Here is a 7,749-nt window from a genome sequence, read left to right on the forward strand (position 1 = left end):
AGTAAACAAAAAGGTAGTCGTAGTAGCAAAAGAAATAATGGAATTGGTGATAGTTTTTCTTGGTGAAGATGAAACAGAAAGATAGTAACTAAATGAATTTGATGGTTTGTTTGATTCTGTGAAGGATGGTGGTTTTAATGGAAGGTCATTGATGTTGGTGTTCACAAATTATTGATCCAGTACACAAAAGAAATATAAATTAATAAAAGGAGAAAAGGATTCCTAACAGATTTTGAAGTCTTGTGTTTATTTTTGGAATCAAATCGTACTGGCTCAGACAGAAAGCAAAAATTACCTATTGTTTGAAAGTGATTGAAAACTGAATACGTACTTAATCTGTATTTATATTTATATATATATATATACCGTATTTATATATTCATCTATCTGTATTACTATATTTATCTATATGTCTATGTATTTTTTTTGTATATCAGGATATATATATCAGTATTTATATATCCGCATTTGTATTTCTCTTATATTCATATATTTATATATTTATATTTATAGATTATGATAAATATTTTAATAAATATAGTAATAATACCCTTAATATTTTAACTAGTAGTAATACAAGTATAATATTAATATTATTACTAATGATAATGATAATAATTATTATGAAATATATAACACTAATACTATTTATAGCAATAATACTAATTATATTAATATTATTAATAATAACATTAATACTAATAATAATAATATATCAATTTATATATATCCACTTTCTTATTTATGTATTATCTATTGGTATTGATATCAATAATATTTCTAACATAAAAATATTTTTATTATTAATGGTACTAATAATATTATTAGTTATAATAACATAAATTTTTACTGATAATAATAAGATTAACAATAATAATATAACCATTTATACTTATCTAATTTCATGTATATATATACTTTATATAATAATAGTGATGATACAAGTATTAATATTAATGTTAATATAATGAAAGTAATGATAATAATATTAATATAGAACTTCAAATTTTAATTAACTTTAATATGTTATAATTTATCAATTATATCATTTTTACTAATAATATAATATATTGAATCTTTAGTATATATATATTATTTATATTTAATATTTCTTATGTATAGAATTTATTCATATATATATATATATATATATATATATATATATATATATATATATATATATATATATATATATATATATATATATATATATATATATATATATATATATATATATATACACACAAAATTGTTCGTGAATCGTCCGGAATAGTCAAAGGATAATTGCATAAATGAAAACATTTCGAAATATTTGAGATTCAACATTACAGACTTTGCTTATCGTATCGGAAATGTTCAAAGATTAAGTTTAAATTTGGTCAGAAATTTCCGGGTCGTCACAAACGGTGATAGCTCCGGTTATTACAAAACCACCAATTGGAGCCGATAATTGGAAGATTGAGGGTAACTTTTTCACAGTGATCAAAGATATGTTTTTCCATGGGTTAATAGAAGAAAATCCGTTCGAGCATATTCAACACTTTAACGATATTTGTGATCTCTACAAAACCAAAGATGTCACCGACGACGCTTTTAAGTTAAGGGCATTCCCCTTTACACTTCAAGGAGACGCGAAAGTTTGGATAAGGAATTTGCCACCCGATTCTATTAGGAGTTTTCAAGATTTAACCAATGAGTTTATCAACACTTTTTTCCTCCATCAAAGATGGAGCGACTACGAATGGAAATCAATGAATTCACTCAACAGGGTGATGAAACTTTGTATGATGCATGGGTACGTTTCAAGAAGATGATAAGAGCTTGCCCATCACATGGTTTGAGTAAAAAGGAGTACATCAACACGTTCTACCGAGGTACTAATGCTTTGACTAAGCAATATCTTGATTCATCTTCGGGAGGAGTATTTATGTATAAATCTCCGAACGCGGCAGAAACATTGCTAGAGGACATCTCGGTTAACACATACTAATGGGCACCTTCACCGCAAGATTTGACAAGGAAAAGTGTAGCACAAGTTGAGAGCGATAATGAGCAAGTCATACTTGCAAGCTTAAATTATCAATTCCAAATGTATGGGAAGGAATTGAAAAAGCTACAACAATCGATTGTCGTGATGCAAGTAGGTTGTCAACGATGTGAAGGGCCACATCTCACCAAGAATTGTCCACAAATTAGTCAATGCAACCATATTGATCTCGATGACATTCACATGAATTCGGATGCTCATGTGCCACACCTCCAAATAGGGCCTGGGGTATTTGCGACTAATTATATCAAATCACAGTTGTATAAACGAGAACGACTCTATATGAGATGTTTTATTAAGTTTTGCAGCGGAAGATAAATAAATTACATTGTATTTAAAGCATTAAATGTTTTTAAATGAATCGATAAGTAATGCATGAAGACTCCAAGCATGGCAAGCAATCATCATCAAAGCAGCAGATATACAGCGGAAGCAATATTTAAGTACCTGAGAATAAACATGCTTAAAAAGTCAACACGAGGTTGAGTGAGTTCATAGGTTTGTCATAAATAATGATTTCAGTAATAGATCACAAGATTTAATAAAAGACGATATATCATGTATATCAAAAGTATGCCATGAGCGTATAATATCAAAACTAAACGATTTTACCCCGTAACAATACATATGTAATTGTCGAGATCATTATTATACCACCAATTGACCCGAGGTCAACAGTGCGGGACGTTACTCCCAATAGCGCTATTTATAATAATTCTGTTTGCCTCTTCATTATCTAGCAATTAATGATATTACAAAGCAGGGTTTTGCATGTTTCAAATGAACATAATAAAAGTACTCATGTTGGTCGCATAATAGTTTGTACTTATGTCTATCAGTTATAAAAAATAGTACATGTATTTTCAGCCCAAAAATATAGATAAAAAGGGAGCAAATGAAACTCACGATACTGTATTTTGTAGTAAAAATACATATGATGGTATTGAACAAATGCAGAGTTGTCCTCGGTTTCACGAACTTTAGGAGCTTTCCCTAAAAAAATGTCACGAACCGGGCTAGAACCCGTGACCTCCCGCTCACCCGAAAGACCCCACACCACTCCTCTGTTTCTGCCTTTCTAATTAAACCCACGATTTATTTTATTTATTTTATGCTTCTGTTTCTCTACTTCTTCTTCCTCACCAAAAACTCAAACGAACCAGGGATCAAATCCCTCTAACAACAAGTAATTACACTGATTGTTGGATTAAATATCCAATATAGAAACAAGTATATTTGATTAAATAAAAAAAACAAAAACAAAAAAATAGACAGGAATACCTGCTGCTGCTCGTCGAGTATTTCAAAAAAATTAAAATTGATTTTTGATTTTTAGAATGTTTTGGCCAAAGTTTACAACATGAAATACACTTCAAATCATTCCTATAAACTATCTGAACCATTAATTTAACTTGAAACATCAATATCAAATCGAATTTTACCAAGAACAAATTGGTTGACTTTTTCATTATAAAGTTTGACTCCAAAATTCGTAATCGATATAAAGAATTGGAAACCAAGATTTTGCAGATAGTTTGGTTAGTTGAATCCTAACATAACTGCATTAATACTTTTTGAAATGGGATTTGAATTCGAGCTTTTTAGAAAATGGAGTAAGAACAGAGGTCGGAACTATTTTATATTTTTTTTTTCCAATTTGCAGTGTTTGATAATTGTTGATGATGATGAAACATTCGTATGATTTCACTTATACACAAATTTGAGTGTGTGTTGACTAGATTACAGGAGAGAAAAAAAATAAAAAATTTAAAAGCAATCACAATGAAATAAAAAAATAAAACATATACCTAAAAAAATATAAAGCAGATAACAAAAAAAATTGAAAAGTAGATATCAATCCAGATACGATCAAATAAAATTTTTTTTTTAACAACTTTACCTAAATTAGGTCATGTCTGATTCTTTTAATTTATTTCATATTAATAATTAATAATCATAATACTTTTAATAATAATAATAATAATAATAGAATTAATAATAATAATAATATCAAAATAATATTAAATTAATAATAATATTAATAATAATAATATTGATAATATTATTTGATAATAATCAAGATAAAATGATGTCAATAATAATAATTTTAACAATAAGAAGAATAATGCCTTTAATATCATTAATACTAATAATAATAATAATATTAAAAATGATAACTAATAATAATTTTGATAATAATAATAATATTAATAATAATATTGTTTGACAATACTGATAATGATATTTGTAAATGATAATGTTAATAACAATAATAATATGTCTTAGTTTCATAGTGATAAGGATAATGATAAGTATCAATGATAAGTATCAATAATAATATCGATAATAGTATTAATAATAATAATAGTAATAATATGATTAATAATAAGTTGTGTTAATAATGAAGATGTTAATAATATATTAGTAATTATATTAATGATAATGATAATAATAATTATAATACTGATAATAATAATGATTGTAAATGATGTACATACACACACATATATATTTACATATCTTTTTATAGCCGGTTGTTCGTGAATCGTCAGAAATTGTTTGAAATTTAAATAAATTCATGAAAATAGTTCAAAATTTTCGATACACCGAATAACAAACTCTGCTTAACTTGTTGAAATCATATAAAGATTAGGTTTAAATTAATTCTGTCGGAAATTTCTGGGTTGTTATAGTACCTACCCGTTAAAGAAATTTCGTCCCGAAATTTTAGTTATTGCCATCAGTCGGCGTTGCTTGTAAACAGGTGAGGATATTTTTGTTTTATTTGGTCTTCACGTTCCCAGGTATACTCGGGGCCTTGCATGAATTCCAACGGATAGAATGTTGTTTTGTTTCTAACGTTTAAATCTTACGATCCATAAATTCTACGAAGTGCATTTTATTATTAATGCGGAGGTTATCTAAAGGATTTAACAAGAGTGTCATTGATTAGGGTTTCTCAAAAAGAGATGATGATGATATATAAGCATTTCAATACACATGAAATGTGTTATGAATAATAGTGAGCTTACTTAAACCTTGAGCGTTTATGCCACAATATTAGTGTAGACAAAATAGAGAGGAGTTCGTGAAAATCACAGTCATGAAATTTGATAGAGATCGTCATTGTTTACAACAAGAATGATGAATATGAGTTGAAAAATAGAGTTTTATCAACATTGGGTAATATGGATGAAACGATTCGATTACAGGAAAAGTATAAACGAAGCTATCACAAAAGAGTGAAATGAGGAAATTAAATGTTCATCTTAACTTTTGACATAGCTAAAGTTGATTTTCGGAATTCAAGGGATTTAAAGAAATCTTCATAATCTTTATAAGATTTGATTCTCCAGTAATTAAGGAAATTTGAGATTTTCTTTGATTAAATGCGGTAAATTGCCTCGATTGCTGTGTCTGAAATTTAGCTATAAATTAACTTCTCTTGTTTCATTATTTTCACCACTCCTATACTTTCTTCCTTAATCCATACTTCCAAAGATTATGAAAATGCTTAATCCAGTTCTGATTCTTGATATTTTCCTGGCTATCGTATCTGTCATTCTTCTTTTCCATTTACCACCGGAGGAATTTATTCACTTCTACTATTACCTTGGGGTTATAGTATTTCTAATTCTCCCGTGTCTTTATCTTGCTATTCGCATAGATATACACGGTTTGTAATTTCTGTATTGTTATTGGGCTTTATATTTTTCCTTATATTTCGGAGTTCCATGCTTTTGTTTCTTCTTCCCGACTTTAAGTAAAGCGATCAAGACGTCTCAGTTTGTAGGTATGAAGTTCGGAAGAACATAACTAAGATTATAAGCAGAAAGGAAATGTAATAGCACGATTTGATTTGTCAAATTACCAGAATATCCAGAAAAGACCGAATCATCAAGAAAAATATTTTCTTGATATGTTTAGAGGTTAAATAGAATGAAAGAGTTATGTAACATGGTTCATGATGAGGGTATGATCTGTGAACCTTTATCACGTTCCATTAGAAACTCAACATGACTTACTGTAATATAATCACGTTGGTCTGACGTCATTATATTATACTAACTCATGTTTCAATTCCCAACACCACTTCAAAACATTTAAACTTGAATTTTACAGATTATAGAAACTAAAACAATTTCCTTTATGATGTAATAAAGATATCGCAAGGAGATAATTAATTGCAGACAAGAATCATTATGAAGATATCTTCAGAGATATATAGGATATTTATAACGAAAGATAAGATGATTTCTTAAAATTTATAATCGAGGAAAATTCTTCTGTAGAAATTTAGAATGCGTAAAGAGATCTTCTGTGATTTCCTTCAGAAATCGAATCATCTAGATTCTTTGGTTATAGGTCTAGTCCTTGGGATATGTCCACAGCTTCCTTCATGTTTTGCTCAATTCGTTTCTCAATACCAGATTTTCTTTTGAGCTTTTCCAACACAAAATTCTTTATTATCAAGCTTGTGGCCATTAAGACTGTCTATAGCTTTTGCTTCTTCGTCAGCATTATTAAGGTTAACGAGTCTGAATCATTGTTTATCAATCCGAGATGTTTTCAAGAATTTTGAAGAATGTACAATGTAACATATTAATATGAGATATAAATATTTCTCGGGTATTACCTACCCGTTAAAATATTTTCACAATTAACAGTTTGTACAAAAGAGTTTTAATTACAGTCTTTATGAAAATATACGTACATATATATTTTCCTTCAGATGTAATCATGGATTTAATGAGTTAATATAATATTAAACTCATTTGATTTACAGTTGAAACGAGAATGAATAATCTCCAAAACCTTAGAGATTTCATAATTATCGCGACATATTTTGCTAATGAGTTTATGAATCAATACATTCGCCGTTACACTTGATTTATTATGAAATGAAGTTTATTGTGTTGAAGCAGTGTTAACAATTGTTAAGTCATTAACGAAGGACTTACATCATAGCATATTAGTGATATGAATTAACCAAGTAGTACTTACTAGTTAAGATTCACACGTAATAGCTTAGTACGACAAGATTTATTATTGTTCCAAATCATATGTATGTATATATATATATATATATATATATATATATATATATATATATATAAGGTATACATATATAATTCTTCAGGAAGAATGAGTCAATACATCTTAACTCATTATTAATAATATTCCTTGGTATCTAGGGGCGTATGATGTTGATGTTTGCGGTATCGAGCGTGATGTTGAGACGTGCGATGCGGATGTTGTTGCTGCAACTGTTGCTGTTGGTAGTGATGCTGATGGTGCTTATAGTGCTTGCAGTGTTGGTGATGTTGGCGGTACTGGTGGTGCTGGTTATGCTGTTGGTGCTGCTGATGCTCTTAGATTTTGCACCATATTCTCCAAAGCCACTATTCTAGCGCGAAGCTCGTTGACTTCCTTTATTACACCGGGATGATTGGCGGTTGGACAAGGGGATGAATAAGATCTAGAATTCTAGATATTATATATTCGTGACAGGATATCCTGGAAATGAGGGTGAAAATGGTGTTCTGGATTGGTTCGCCGGTAAGTGCTTTAGGTTCTTCGCCAATAGGGCAATGTGGTGGGTGAAAAGGATCACCTTATTCACTTCTCCATTGATTGAGTCGGCTACGAACCCATCCCCAATTCATCTGTAATGACCCAACCCAATATCCAAACGAATACAA

At 28.9% G+C, this 7,749-nt stretch overlaps 1 non-coding gene across 1 annotated transcript; it reads right to left on the reverse strand.

Annotated features, from left to right (window-relative positions):
• Positions 1–1,732: 1,732 nt before the first annotated feature.
• On the reverse strand, positions 1,733–1,839 carry LOC139860828 (small nucleolar RNA R71). The gene has a single exon (XR_011763443.1). It is a non-coding gene; the product is annotated as a small nucleolar RNA R71 (small nucleolar RNA).
• Positions 1,840–7,749: the final 5,910 nt, after the last annotated feature.

This window comes from Rutidosis leptorrhynchoides, chromosome 7 (assembly GCF_046630445.1).
Source record: "Rutidosis leptorrhynchoides isolate AG116_Rl617_1_P2 chromosome 7, CSIRO_AGI_Rlap_v1, whole genome shotgun sequence".
Classification (NCBI taxonomy): domain Eukaryota; kingdom Viridiplantae; phylum Streptophyta; class Magnoliopsida; order Asterales; family Asteraceae; genus Rutidosis; species Rutidosis leptorrhynchoides.